The sequence below is a fragment of the Pinus tabuliformis genome, chromosome 5_1 (genome assembly GCF_031772625.1).
Source record: "Pinus tabuliformis cultivar Carrire ecotype Pingquan chromosome 5_1, CPIR1, whole genome shotgun sequence".
Taxonomy (NCBI): Eukaryota; Viridiplantae; Streptophyta; class Pinopsida; order Pinales; family Pinaceae; genus Pinus; species Pinus tabuliformis.
Window position 1 is genome coordinate 978730546 of NC_142305.1, and position 15713 is coordinate 978746258.

Sequence of the window (15713 nt, forward strand, 5' to 3'; positions counted from 1 at the left end):
AGTATTCATGGCTCAATCAAAGGCAGCAGTTAGGGGGAAAAGGAAGGGGAAGAATGTCTCCATTGGAGATGCCCCTCCTCCCCCAGTATCATCAGAGTCTGCTGCAAGTAATGTTGAGGGAAGAGGAGGACCTAAAGACAACATTGAAAAATATCCCTTGTGGAAATATGTCACAAGAGAGGATGGGACAAGCACCAAGGAGAAGGAAGGAGGCAATGTGCAATGGAGATGCAACTTTTGTCACATTGCTTTCAAAAGCACATATTTCCGTGTGAAAGGCCATTTGTTAGCTTTACGGGGTTGTGGAATTGGAGCTTGTAAAGCTGTTCCTTTACAAAAGAGGAAAGAAATGGAAAAGGAGTCCACTAGTGGTATGGAAAATGTGGCTGCAAAATCAAGAAAAACCAAGAATGAAGACCCCCTTCCATTTTTGAGGAAAGGCACCACCAAATTTCCATTTGAGAGTTCTATTGGGGGATAAGCAACAAAAAGAAGAGCAATTACACTTGGTCCAATGGACAAGATTTTTCAAAAAGAGAAACGGGAAGAGCTTGATCTCACCATTGCCTTCTTTTTCAATAAAAACTTCATATCATTTAATGTTGCACGCTCACCTTTATTTATTGAGATGTGTCGAGCTCTAACTCACGAGTCTCCATCATGATATGTGCCTCCTGGTTCAAAGAAGCTTAGAACCACATTGTTGATGAAGGCAAAAAAAGAGATGCAAAAAATGCTTGAGCCTATTGTAGCATCATGGCCAACATCTGGGGTTAGCATTGTTTCCGATGGATGGACAGATCCAGCACGACACCTAATCATCAACTTCATGGTGTCTTCCTTGAATGGTCCAGTTTTCTTGAAAGCAGTGGATACACTTGGAGAATACAAGGATGCACAATTTATTGGTGAGTTATTTATTAAAGTTATTGAAGATGTAGGTGTTGATTCTTGTGTGCAAATCATTACAGATAATGCACCTGTTTGCAAGGCTGCTGGCATGATTGTGGAAGCTAAATATCCACAAGTGTTTTGGACACCTTGCATTGTCCATTCATTGAACTTAACACTAAAATCCATTGCTTTTGATGTGCTTTGGATTGGTAACATTATTGAGGATGCACGACATATCCGTAACTTTGTGCAAAATCATACAAATGACCTCACTATCTACAAGGAGTACACCAATCTATCATTGTTGAAGATTGCTGATACACGGTTCGTCTCTTCATTCATGATGTTGAAGAGGTTGAGGGAGGTCAAGACTACTCTTGGGTCCATGGTTATTTTTGAGTTTTGGTCTTTTTGGAGAAAGACGCATCAAGTAGCCTCTAAAAGAGTGAAGGACACAGTGCTAGATGATGCTTGGTGGGAGAGGGTAGATCTAATTATTCAGATCACGGACCATATCATTTCTTTGCTTCGATTTGCAGATAGAGACAAACCCATCCTAGGAGAGGTTTATGAGGGATGGGATTCCATGCTTGAGTTTATGAGGAGCATTATTCTACAGAGTGAGTGCCCCGAATATGAGACATCACCAGAGGCCTTCTGTGATACTATACATGATATTCTTGTCAGCAGATGGGACAAGAATTGTACACCTTTACATTGTTTGGCTCACTCATTGAACCCAAAATAATACAACCATGAGTGGCTGAATGGTGGACCTTCCCGCAAATTCCCTCCTCACATGGATGGTGAAATCTCACAGGGGAGGAAAGAGGCATTCAGGCAGGTTTTTCAGGATAGTGCATTGCTTGATGAGGTGGAGGATGCCTTTGTAGAGTTTTCCACTGGCACTAGTTGATTTGCAGGATATGATGTGATTAGAGACAGGGGGCTAAGAAGCCCTATTCTTGGTGGGCAAATCATGGGGCAACAAGCCCTCCTCTTCAGCAGTTAGCCATGAGGCTCCTCTCTCAGGTGACTTCATCCTCTTGTTGTGAGAGGAATTGGAGCACATATGGGAATTTGTATGGTGTGAAGAAGAGCAGGCTTGAGCAGTCCAGGGCAGAGACAATGGTGTATGTGCACACTAACCTTCGTCTTATTTATAGGCAGAGGGAAGAGTGGTTGAGGGGAAAGACAAAGATGTGGGATGTCTTTCCTGATGATATGGGTCTAGACAACAGTGTTGAGTTGGCATTGGCCAACATGGATCTCAATGATCCAATGCTAGAGCCTATTAGATTTGATGACAGTGATATTTTAGAGGGGTCATCCTCCACACCAACAGATGCAGAGGCGACTATGGATGCAGGGGAGGAGGGAGGATGCAGAGGAGAGCAGTGGTGACAATGATGATAAGGACATTGATGCTGATTCTGATGACGACTTTGAGGATTGATGACTACCTATTGCCTTGAGGCTTGTATACCTGTAGTTGTTTTATATTTTCTATTTCTATTTGCCATTGGCATTGCACTGGCACTACCTATGTAACACATTTTGATTTGATGACTTAATGAAAAAACTACAGTTGTCAGTGTCTTTATCTTACTATCTTGTAGTTGTAAGTTGTCTTTCTTTTATGAATTATGAATCATGATTTATGTGACCACTGACATGTATTTGAATTTTGTATGTACTATGCATGCTATAGATGAAGATCTAAGTTTGAAATCAATGAATTTGTATCATGAATTAGAATTTGTGTAAGAAATATCTAATTTTTAATATATATAGTTATATATATATTAATAAAATAATATATAATGAATCCTACGTGTCCTGTTCTGAGGGGTCAATGTGTCCGAATACGACACTCGAATCCTCGAATCCTACGAATCCCAAATCCCCATGTCAGGTGACTTAGTATATAACTTTATTTTTAATAATATTATTTTTATTTTGATTTTTGATTTTTTATTATTTATTTATTTTTTTAATAATTTTTTTTTGACTTCTTATTTCCAGTTGTATATATATAGAGTTCCCTTTTTTTATTAATTTTTTTTGAATATATATATATATATATATATATATATATATTACTAAACTTTAAAGGTATTGGATACAATGGTAGATCTACTTGGCCCTCAAACCTCGGCCTTTAACTTTGGCTTGCTGCTAGATCTACTTGGCCCTCAAATAATCATGAGAAGATGCTAAACCAAGATCCTTTCTCCTTCACCGTGGTTTGCTCTTGATCTGTAGTCAAGTTCAAATGTGCTTCCTTAGATTTCGTTGCTCTTGGATGATCCTTTGAGGTCTCACATGCTCCCTTATTTATATGTGTCTTGAGGCTAAACGACCAACCCATTAGGTGACACAAAACTTGCCAAGCCTACCTCCTTTTTGTGCCACTTTTACCCACACATATAAAGCAAAATTGATATCTTGCTTTGTAGACCTCTAATGTTAGTGCTTGAAGTTGCCCCTTGCTCCTCGAAGGGTCCTCTTCCATCTCCAAGAGTCAAACCAACAAAAGTCAACATGATTTTGGCCCAACTCCTTTGGGTGCAAAAACCCCACCTTGGGTTCTAAGCTCACAAACCACTTTTGTGGAACCCATTCCTTCAAAACCCTGAACCCTAGGGCTTGGAGTACCCTCCAAGTTTCAAATCTCAACACGATGTGCCTGGGGAAGCTTGATGGGGTCAATAGTCAAAACTCCACTTTACCAACCAATCAACCAACCCCCGTTGACACCCATTTCATGTTAAAATTCCATAAATATAAATGTATTTTATGATTTTGTATTCTAGAATCTATTATTCACTTTTATTTCATTTCAAAATTTCAATATTTCAACATTCATAATGGTTGATGGGGAAAATGTTGCAGTGGGTTCCGTATAGGAGGTGATAGATATGGTTATAGAGGCTATCAAAAACAAATATATGTGAGGATAAGAGTAAATGCATGCCTCTTTGGAAATGTTTGACGCTAGGTATGATATACAACAATATTGCTCATTGCATGGTAATGGGTATTTTTAAACCTCGACATAAATTTTGATAGCACTAAATTCAATGAGTATGAAAATATTACTAGAGGCCTTCTGACTTGCATCGAGAATTTTTTCCTCTTTGAAGTAATTCAAAGTTGCATAAGTAGACAATTACAAGATTACATGGCCCTTGTACAATTGTTTGCCTTTACTAGTGCAATACGAGAAAGTACATATTCTTTGTCAAGTACAAATTCTGAATTCTTAAAATTTGATGTAATTTTATTTCTTTTCATCTCTGATGTCCTTTATTCGTTTTTTAAATTTGATATGGCATATTGACCTCAACACTTTCTCAGTCTTTGGTGGAAAAATTTCGCTAGTGATATCCCTAAACTAACGAGATTTTCCATTTTCATCTTATGTTAAACCTACCGTGAGAGTATGTTCAAGAAAAGTCACCCTAAAATGCACAATTAGTTAATATCTATGTTGCATGAAACTTCTAGGAACCTAGCATTTCAAGCCATACCCGTACTCGAAACTCTGAAACTTCATCATCATATAATCATCTATGAGAGTTAATATAGACTTGGTTTTTCTTCTAAATTGTCATCTATGCGTCTTATTTCCTTTTTTCCTGCAGGATAATGTGTTATTCACTTAATGGTTGAGACATTTTATTGGTGTATTGTTCAAAATGAAGAAGATGTGTAATTTCTTTGTTGCCTAGTATGGAGTTAACACATGGTGTATATGTGTGTGTGTGTTTTTCAAGGGAAATCACTCTCTCTCTCTCTCTCAGCCTATCGAGTTAACACATGGTGTATATGTGTGTGTGTGTTTTTCATAGGCACGTAGCCATTAGAACAATATTTCTCATCATCATGTCATTCGTAGGGAATTGAATTTGGGTGGGGGAGATAAAAACCATGTTGTCGAACCACCTGAGATAACCCCAAATGAAAGCACATAGACACACACATATATAGAATTAGCATAGATCCATATTAACCATGGATATATGAAGTGTTGATAGGGATCAAATTTCTTGAGACACAAACTTTTCTTCAAGTTTTGCCCCTAAAAGAGATTTCCAGCTCAATTGATTTGATCCCTATCGACACTGGATAGATCTTGGGTTAAAATGGATTTACGCTGGTATATTATTGAAGGCATCAACTTAATTATTCTTGTGCTGTTAGTTGTGCCAGACAAAATATTGAAGTCTTATTATAATTACTATGTGATGATTTACTTTATTATTTTATGAAGTGGATCCCAAGTTAAGTCATGAGGCTATTAGTGTAGAAATTTTGAATAATATGACACTTACTCACAGAGATTGTCCCGATTATACACTATTGCGGAATACATGCATAATACATAACCTCCTCTACGTTGATCATCAATTTTGCAGTATTAAAAACAATGAAACATCAATCGCATGCACACATTAACACAGTATGTAACCCGGGGAAAGCATACAGCTGAAAACCCCACACTATCTGTATATTATGATGATTGAGAACATGTAACAATACATAGTACAATACTCCTCACAAGTACTCAGTACTATCTCCACCTGTTACACACAAACTAGCTCAGATCTGATGCCTCAAATCTCCTCCACTGTTTGCTTGCCTCCACTGCGCAATCCTGCAAGAGAATAATGATGAATGGCTCGTACGCCCTGGAAACGTGGCAGTACTGCCACGTTTCCAGGCCGTACGAGCCACGTTTCCAGGCAGTACTGCCACGTTTCCAGGCCGTATGAGCCACGTTTCCAGGCAGTACTGCCACGTTTCCAGGCCGTACGAGCCACGTTTCCAGGCCGTATTGCCACGTTTCCAGGCCGTACGAGCCACGTTTCCAGGCCGTACTGCCACGTTTCCAGGCCGTACGAGCCACGTTTCCCCAAATTTATGTGTTGTTTTTAATTTTTTTTTTTTAAATTTGTTTTTAATTTTTTTTTAGGTTTCCGGGATGTTCTAGAAACCTATTCTAAAGTTATAAAAGAGTAGTTTGTCTCATTCTCTCATCACACTATTCAACAAGTCGTTTCTCTTGGAGACTGACAGTTGTTTCAGCTAGGTCCTTCTAAAGAATGGGATGTGGATGCAGAAAATCCTGATTTGGATCTCTCTTGCTGCCCTGAATAGTGAGGTCGAATCTGATAGTGGAATTGGTGCATCTGCATCATCTTCTTCAGCACTACCATCCACTGTTGAGCATTGTGCTGCTTCTATTTTTGATGAGGATTGTTATGATGAGGATTAGTCTTTTGTGACTTGTCTCTATAGTTCTTGCAGCCTTATAGTCTTTATTGTACTTGCAGCCTCATATACTAATATAAATAAAGGCTGATTTTGGATTTTCCTATATTTTTATTCTCATTATGTGATCATTCATGACTCATGAGTAAATGTGATGTAAATTTAATCTTAATGTTTAAATGTAATAAATTATAATCATATAATGTAAATGTATCATTCATGCTTTATGATTGCACATATATATAATAATAATTTTTAAATATTTTAAATATATATATATATATATTATTATATATATTCGCGTTTCCCCGTTTCCAAAATTTGGGGAGGTCGCGTTTCGTTTCGCTTCCCGTTTCAGAACTCGTTTCTGTTTCCCCGTTTCGTGCAACTTAGGAACCGAACAACCCAACCAGGATCTTCCTCATCCATATAGCCTCGTATGCAGCCAAACTTGCTGCCATATACTCGACCTCTGCTGAACTGAGTGCCACAGATCTCTGCTTCCTGCTGTACCAAGAAACTGCTGTCGAATCGATACTGAAGACCCCTGTAGATGTGCTTTTTCTGTCCGTTGGGCTTCCTGCCCAATCTGCATCCGTGAAGCCACATAGCTTCACCTCATCCTCCTGTCTGTACCACAATCCATATCTCGATGTGCCTATGAGATAACGCAATACATGCTTGCCTGCCTTCCAGAAGAGCTTGGTTGGCTTAACCATGGCTTGTGAAAGCTGGTTAACAGCATAGCATATATCGGGTCGTGTATTGACCAGATACATAAGCGACCCCACCAACTGTCGATAAATAGTGGCATCCACTACTTCCGCCGAAGTAGCATCGTCCTTCCTCCAACCTCCAGGAAGAGGAGTATCAACAGGCTTGCAACCATGCATGTTGAACTTCTCCAGTATCTCCCGAGCATACTTACCCTGAAAAACAAATAGTCCATCACTACGCTGCCAAATTTCCAATCCCAGGAAATAATGAAGGAGGCCCAAGTCCTTCATCTCAAACTCCTTAGCAAGATCATCCTTGCATGAAAGTATCAATAGCTCATCTCCTGTTAGAATCAAATCATCTACATAAAGTACAATGATAAGCAACTTACCCTCCACCACAATCTGGTATAGGTTAGGATCCGCCTTACTCTTGGAGAATCGAAGTCTGGTGAAATAACTGTCTATCCGTGTGTACCAAGCACGTGGTGCTTGTTTCAACCCATACAGTGCTCTCTTGAGCCTGCACACATGCGACTCGCTGTTGAAGATCTCGAAACCTTCGGGCTGCTCTATGTACACCTCCTCCTCAATGACTCCGTTGAGGAACACAGTCTTCACATCCATTTGATGAATGTGCCACCCCATCTGCGCTGAGAGAGCAAGAATCGTCCGTATGGAAGAATACCTTGCGACAGGTGCAAAGGTCTCCTCATAATCGATCCCCTCTATCTGTGAAAAGCCTCGGGCAACAAATCTTGCCTTGTACTTCTCCACACTCCCGTCAGCTGCCTGCTTAACTTTGTAGATCCATCTCGAACCCACCACTGATTTCCCTTCCGGTCTTGGGACAATCTCCCATGCACTGTTTCTGACAATCGAATCATACTCTTCCACCATGGCATCTACCCATGTGGGATCCTCCACAGCGTCCTCGAAAGAGGATGGCTCAGTCACAACACATTTGCTCACAAGAACCATGTATGCAGTGTACCGATCGGGTGACTGTCTCTGTCTACGTTGATCTGTAGGTGGTCCTACAACCTTCTCTGCATCTTGAGCCAGTCGCTCAGCTTCTGTCAAGCGCTTTCGCCCTCTGATGGTTGGTGCTGCATGAGTGGTATCTTCCACTCCATGAACTTCGTCCTGTGGCTGATCCATGTCCTAAAGCTCATCCTTAGGAACTAATAGCTCCTCATCTGCATGCAAGTGTGGCTCCCTCTCAAGCGAACACTTCATGGCTTTCTCCTCCTGAAATTTTATATCCCGTCGCACAACAGTCTTGCCACTGTCTGGCAAATACACACGATAGTTGTGGGGTGTATCAGTGTACCCCACAAATATCCCAACCTCTGCGGTCGGCTCCAGCTTCTTCCTGGCATCCTTCGTCACATGCATGTAAACGTTAGAACCAAAAATCCTCAAATGAGAAATATCAGGCCTCTTACCAGAATAAGCCTCCTCGGGTGTACTCATGCCAAGTATCTTGTGAGGACAACGGTTCTGCACATATACTGCAGTATTGCATGCTTCCGCCCACAAGTGCAGGGGTAGGCCCTGATCATGCAACATCGCCCGTGCAGTACACATAATCGTTCTGTTCTTCCGCTCAGCAACGCCGTTCTGCTGTGGGTTATTGGGAGCTATGAGCTCTCTTCGAATCCCTTCTGTGCTGCAGAAGCCCTTGAACTCGCCAGAGATGTATTGACCACCATTGTCGCTCCTAAGAGCCTTCACCTTCTTCCCCGACTCTTTCTCAACCAGTGCTTTGAACTCACAGAACTTTAAGTATGTCTCGCTCTTCTTCTGCATGAAGAAGATCCAACACTTACGAGAGAAATCATCAACAAAGATCACATAATACCTGTGTTTTGTTGTCGAAGCTACTGAGAAAGGTCCACACACGTCTGTGTGAATTCTCTCAAGGATCGTCGTGTCGCGACTATCCTTCTCGTGAAAGGTAGATTTCACAAACTTTCCCAAAGTACACGCCTGCACTGATCTGACTGCGCAAGAGTGCCTTTAGGAAGCCCTGTAGTAATCTGCTGCAGTATCTTCAAGGCTCCATGGTGAAGGTGACCCAATCTCCTGTGCCACAGCTCGCCATCATCCCGGCTCACCAATCCTTCTGCCTTGCATGCCATTGTTGCGCAGCCATCTACATGCAACTGATAAAGGTTCCTGACTCGAACCCCTATCTTCCAGGTTTCTCCAGTTGTCTTACTGCGCAGGAAAGCCTTTCCCTCGCTGAAAACAACATCATATCCCTTGTCTTCTAACATCGCCACAGAGATAAGATTCTTCTTCAATCCTGGAACATGCATCACTTCCTTCAATACGAAGGGTTTACCAGACTCCCTCTCAAAGGAAATGGTACCGATACTGGTCGCACTGTATCTACCATCATCGCCCATCTCGATGTGCACTCCAAGATCTTTGTCCTCCAGATCAGAAAACAAATCTCGATCTCCTGTCATGTGAAAAAGCGCACCACTGTCCAAGAACCATACCAATCCCATCACACTTGATACCAAGCATGCAATCAACGAAAAATCAAACTCAAACTGCGAGGCTAAGGCCTCTCCTGCTGCAGATCCAACAGCTTGCTTGCTCTTCTTCTTCTACGGACAATTAGTGGCATAGTGTCCGTGCTGGTGACAGTGAAAGCACTTCACCTTGGACATGTCCTGCTTCTTGCCTTTCGCATCGGAGTGAGAATCTTTCTTGTTCTTCCCCTTCTTTGCTTTGGCAGCCAAAGCGCAATTTTCTTCATCAGGTGCCTCTGATGAAGATTTGTCCCTGGTATTCCACCTGATCTCCTCCTGCACAAGATCTGACCAAAGACTCTCCCATCCTGGAAATTTCTCCCGACCATTGACAAAGTCCTGATAGGAATGCCAACTCTTCAGAAGACCAAGGAGAGCCAAGCTCACCAAGTCCTCATCATCGACAGTCACCCCCACACTTCCCAGCTCAACCCTGCACTGAGTGAACTTCGTGAGATACTTGGGCATACTGTCTCCCTTCTCGCATTTAATGTTTCTGAGTTTATCCTTGAGCGCCAGCTTCCTCTGATCGCTCTTGCTTTGGAATAGGTCTGTCAACGCCAGTGTTGCACGAAGCGCCCCCCCGGTTCCAAGCCCCAAAGCGCGTCCTGTACGGAAGCGCCTAGGAAGCTTCGTCGGAAGCGGCGCTTCCGAATTCGGAAGGCCGCTTCCGAATTCGGAAGCGCTGCTTCGGCTTTTTTAGTCGCTTCCTGGAATTTCCGAAGCGCCGGACGGAAGCGCCGCTTCTTCCGAATTCGGAAGCGCTGCTTCGGCTTTTTTAGTCGCTTCCTGGAATTTCCGAAGCGCCGGACGGAAGCGCCGCTTCCATGCCTCCGAAGTGCGCTTCGTACGGCGCTTCGGGCCTCAAAAGCGCGACACTTCGGAGGAGGAAGCGCACGCTTCCGTACGCTTCGGGCAAGCAGGCCGCACGCAAGGGAAAAAGACACTTTTTTTTAATTATTTTTTTAAAGTTATGTTAACTTAGCATTAAGGGGGTGGGTTAGGGTGAGGTTAGAGTGAGGTTAAGGTGAGGAATGAAAAAAGCCCCCATTCATTCCTCATTTTCTCACTTTGAGTTTATGAGAGTTGGAGAAGAGAAGAGAGGAGAGGAGAAGGAAAAAGAGGAAAGGAGAGGAGAAGAGAGGAGAGCTGGGAGGAGTGAAGGAGGAGCTAGGAGAAGGAGGAGGAGCTTGGAGCAAGAGCTTGGAGGACTTCATCTACAAGAGCTAAAGAGGTAAGTTCAAAACCCAAACTCCCTTATTTTTTTGACAATTTTTTTGTATTTTTCTCCTCCCTCTCCTACTCTTTCCCATTGTTTCTACTTGCTGCTTTATTTACAGGTTGTCCACCACCTATATCCATATTCCAAGATGGCGTTCTTTTGGCTTCTATGTATCATTCCACTCTTGGTTTTAATGATGGCAAAGGTGAATAGGAATAGAAGGGAAGAAACATAAGAGGACAGTGGTGATGGTCCCAATATGAGTGACCCAATGTATGATGAGGAGGAAGGGTTTGAAGAGGAAGGGGATGAACCTGAAGGGGACACTGAAACACAAGATGGGAAAGCTACATCAACACCCTTGTGGAACTATGTGACCAAACTTGATGGGGGAAAGGGTGGTGGATCTTACAAATTTGTGTGCCCTCTTGGTTCTCATGGAGGAAAACCATATTGTGGTTCATATACCCGTCTGAGGAGGCATCTTTGTGGGGTGCTGGACAGTGATGAAAAAAAGGGTCTTGTGGGGGTACAAATTTGCCCAAACATTTCAACTGAAGAAAGAAGAAAATACATCCAAATAGAGATGGATGCACAACAAAAAAACAAGGAACAAAAAACTCATTCTAAATCAAGTGCAACCTCTAAATTTGGTAGTTGCTCATCTCCTCATGGTACTTCTGCAAGCTCTGGAGGTAGAAGAACAATAGGGGATTTCCTTAATGTTGCTAGGAGGGATGATGTGGATGGAAAGATAGTCCGTTTTCTTTGTGCTTGCGGTGTACCATTCAATGTGCTTCGCTCTCCCTATTGGCATGAAATGGTAAAGGCCATCAATGAAGCCCCAAAAGGATACAAGGCCCCCAACTATGAGAAAGCTAGAACAGTGTTATTAGAAAGAGAAAAAGCTAAGGTTCAAAGAGCTTTGACACGTTTTACAAATGAGTGGGTAGATTCTGGGGTATCCATTGTATCAGATGGGTGGACAAATATTAGAAACCAACATTTGATAAATGTTCTTGGTGTTTCTTCTAGTGGTGCAGTATTTATTGCATGTCATGACTCCTCCTCCATCACTGCATCTGCACAAAACATTGCAGATCTCCTATTGAAATCAATCAAAGATGTTGGTCCGAATAATGTGGTTCAAGTGATCACAGATAATGCAACAAATTGTAAGGCAGCAGGAAAAAATATTGAGCGTACTCATCCACACATCTTTTGGTCTGGGTGCCTGGTTCACACATTGAACCTTTTGATGCATGATATTGTGAAACACAAAGAATGTGGGTGGATTGCTGAGGTTTACAGGAGAGGGAAGCAGCTCACTAAATTCATCACAGGGCATACAAGGGTAAACTACTTCTATGGCACTTACTCTAAGTTGCAATTGCTTAAAATTGAAAAGACAAGATTTGCTAGTTATTACCTCACCTTTAGGCGGCTAGTGAAGGTGAGACAAGCTTTAACTAATCTGGTGTGTGCTGAAACATGGGATGAAATTAACACTGACATAGATGGTGCTAATGCAGTCAAGGACACTGTTCTTGACAGTTACTTTTGGGGACAGGTTAAATATGTTTTGCAATTCACCAAACCAATTTATTACATGATCAAGTTTGCAGATTCAAATCGACCAGTAATTGGGGAGGTGTATGAGCAAATGGATAGCATGTTGGGGTAGATTAAAGACATTGTTGAGCCTAGAGATACCACCTTGTACAATTATATTCGTGTAGAGGTGGAAAACCGATGAGAAATGCTAAATGTTCCATTGCATGCATTAGCATATGTTTTGACACCTAAATACTATCATCCATCATGGCTTTCAACACCAGCACGTGGGGGGGGGGGAAGCAAGAGAAAACCACACCAAGATCAAGAGGTTCACAAAAAATATATGGCTGCATTGAGTAAATTAATCCCCGATGAGGAGGAGGCTGCATTGGTACGGAGACAGGTGACCAACTATATGCTCAACACTGGTCCATTTGGGAGCATGCATGCAATTAAAGATCGAGAGACTTTTTCTGCTCTTGAGTGGTGGAACATGCATGGAGGGGGTACTCCACTTCTACAAAGTTTGGCATTGCAGGTGCTATCACAGGTGGTAAACACTTCTTCTGCAGAGAGGTGTTGGAGCTCTTATTCTTTCATCCACAGTGTTAAAAGGAACAGGTTGAATTTAGACCGGGCAGAGAGCTTGGTTTATGTTCCTTACAACTTGCGATTGTTGTCCCATTACTGTGAAGATGCAAAGTCTAATAAAGACTTTTTGATTTGGGACAAGAATCCAGAGGAGCCCAATTTGGAGGATGGAGTGTTGCGATTAGAGCAATTAGAGGATGCTCTTATCTAGGTATGTCCATTGTGGTATGAATTTTCCAATTTTCCCTTATAAAGCATTTCTCTAATTCATGTTTTTAATTTTTTTGTTAACTAGTGTTTTTTTTTTGCATGAATTTTTTGAGCGATTCTAGGATGATGATGGCCGTGTTGATATGCCACCCCCACCCCCATCTGGTCCCTTGGTTCCTAGGTTCCATGGTTCAACACCAACAGAAGGGGGTTCTTCTTCATCAGTTTCAGTGCCACGACTTCCACAGGCACCATCTTCTTCATTGCCACCACGTGGAGGCCCGCCACCACGTTCTATTCGTGGTGGAAGGAGGAGAGATTAGTAGATATATTCACAGTCTACTACTTTTTGTCATAGATTACTCATTAGACTTGTAGACTTGTGAATTTGAATTTTGAACCTTTTTGGCTTGGCGGTGACCAAGTGACATATTTTGTAAACATTATTATTTGAATTTTGGACATGACAAATGTTGACAGTTGCTCACTTGCTAGATAAATCATAATATGCTCTATGTTTTATGTTTTATAATATGCTTAAATGTTTTATGTTTTATAATATGCTTAAAAATTTGATGTATGTTTGTAATAGCTAGAATATAGATGATTGTTGTACATACTAGTAACTACAATGGAATCATGGATGCCATATCTATCTTGATTTATGCAAAAATATGCATGTTTTCATGTCTTCTACAATTAATTTGGTATTTGGGATGTTTGTTTTGATTATAAATGCAAAAAAATATATAATATATATATATATATATATATAGCAGACGCTTCCGCGGACGCTTCGCTTCCTAGATTTTTGGAAAATGACGCTTCGGCGTCCCCGCTTCCAAAAAACACTCCCGCTTCGTGCAACATTGGTCAACGCTTTCCACATCAAGTATGGAGAAGCCTTTCCATGCAGGCTGGACACAATGTGATCCTGCACGCCCTCCAACAGAATCCTTCGACACTTTGTTGTCTTCTTTTGCCAAGCGTCAACTTGCGTAGTATCAGTAGGCTTTGGGACCTCAGCTTCTATGAACTCCTTCAGCCCATTATCATCTAACACCGCTTCCATCTTGTCCTTCCATGCAATATAGTTCGAGCTTCCCTCAAGAGCATACTCCAATCGCAATCCGTTGAAAGACATTGCAGCGTTGACACCAAGAAAACACTGTTGCAAATTCGAATTCTACCAGCTCAAAACTCAACCGCCTCTGATCTAAAATTCGTGAGAACAAAGTATTTCTCATACAGAGATTGACTGTATGGGCTTTTACCGGATATCTCACCTTCCAAAGGAAGGATGAATCCAGAGGCTACCTGGCCCGATTACAGACTCTGCCTGAAGAAATAAAATGTAAACACTTTCTGAATAATAGATCTGATGATCAACAGCTCTGATACCATGTAGAAATTTTGAATAATATGACACTTATTCACAGAGATTATCCCGATTATACACTATTGCGGAATACATGCATAATACATAACCTCCTCTACGTTGATCATCAATTTCGCAGTATTAAAAACAATGAAACATTAATCGCATGCACACATTAACACAGTATGTAACCCGGGGAAAGCATACCGCTGAAAACCCCACACTATCTGTATATTATAATGATTGAGAACATGTAACAATACATAGTACAATACTCCTCACAAGTACTCAGTACTATCTCCACCTGTTACACACAAACTAGCTCAGATCTGATGCCTCAAATCTCCTCCATTGTTTGCCTGCCTCCACTGCGCAATCCTGCAAGAGAATAATGATGAATGGCTGAAGCAAACTCGTATTTCCTTGGCTGAACCACGCAATCCTCATTGGCATTACTCAATCCCACTGATTGTGCAAGATCTCATGCACAACTATAGTCACAACTGATAGCAATTTCAACCTCTAACACCTGTCTCCACTGAACTGTCCATGCACTGAGTTAACTGATGTATTCTTTAGTTGCTTTATGAGTTAATAATTAGTGAATTAATTTAACAATTAATTCACATCACTCATCACTAGTGTATTCTGCAGTTAGACTAAATACAACTAGTTTAACCAAGTCAAACTGAACACAACTCCATCAACTCCACAATCAACTGCACCAAAAACCAACCACATGAGTTCTAACTGAAGTCCTGCATGCAATAGCTCAACTGACCCACAAGAAAAGCGTATTTCCTTTTGACGGCTGCATGTGCCACATCTGTAGCTCAAACTGAAGTGCTCCAAGAGGATAAGATATATTCACAGTCCAAATATTATTATGAGCTAATAATATTCGACTGTTCTATTTTTAGCCTGGTAGTCTAAAAATAGAAACCGCCCATATGTCTAAAAATAGAAGTCCATCTATTTTTACCAACATGACCAATCATCCACAAATAGCATCCTGCAACTCATAGACCATGATCCATATGTCTAAAAATAGATTTTGCGCCAAAAATAGCCTGCGGGCCCACTTAGTGAAGGTGACTTCTTTCCACTAAGCTCTATCATCTTATTGCATTCTCAACAATTAGGAAGTCTAAATAAATCGGGTGAACAATTGTGTTTTCCAACCATCATTTGTATAAAAAGGTATCCTTTTTTGATTTTAATCACAGGTTGATGGTAAATCCTTTGTTTTATGAGTGTGATTTGATTGTTCTATTTTACTGTCATTCCAATTTGGTGACCTAGGGTTGATCTGTTCTCAATAT

At 41.4% G+C, this 15713-nt stretch overlaps 1 protein-coding gene across 2 annotated transcripts in view; it reads left to right on the top strand.

The window, feature by feature from the left end:
- LOC149168004 (midasin-like protein) overlaps positions 1 to 15713 on the top strand; it is a 394853-nt gene that overhangs the window by 75968 nt on the left and 303172 nt on the right. The gene's annotated exons all lie outside the window — the stretch shown is intronic.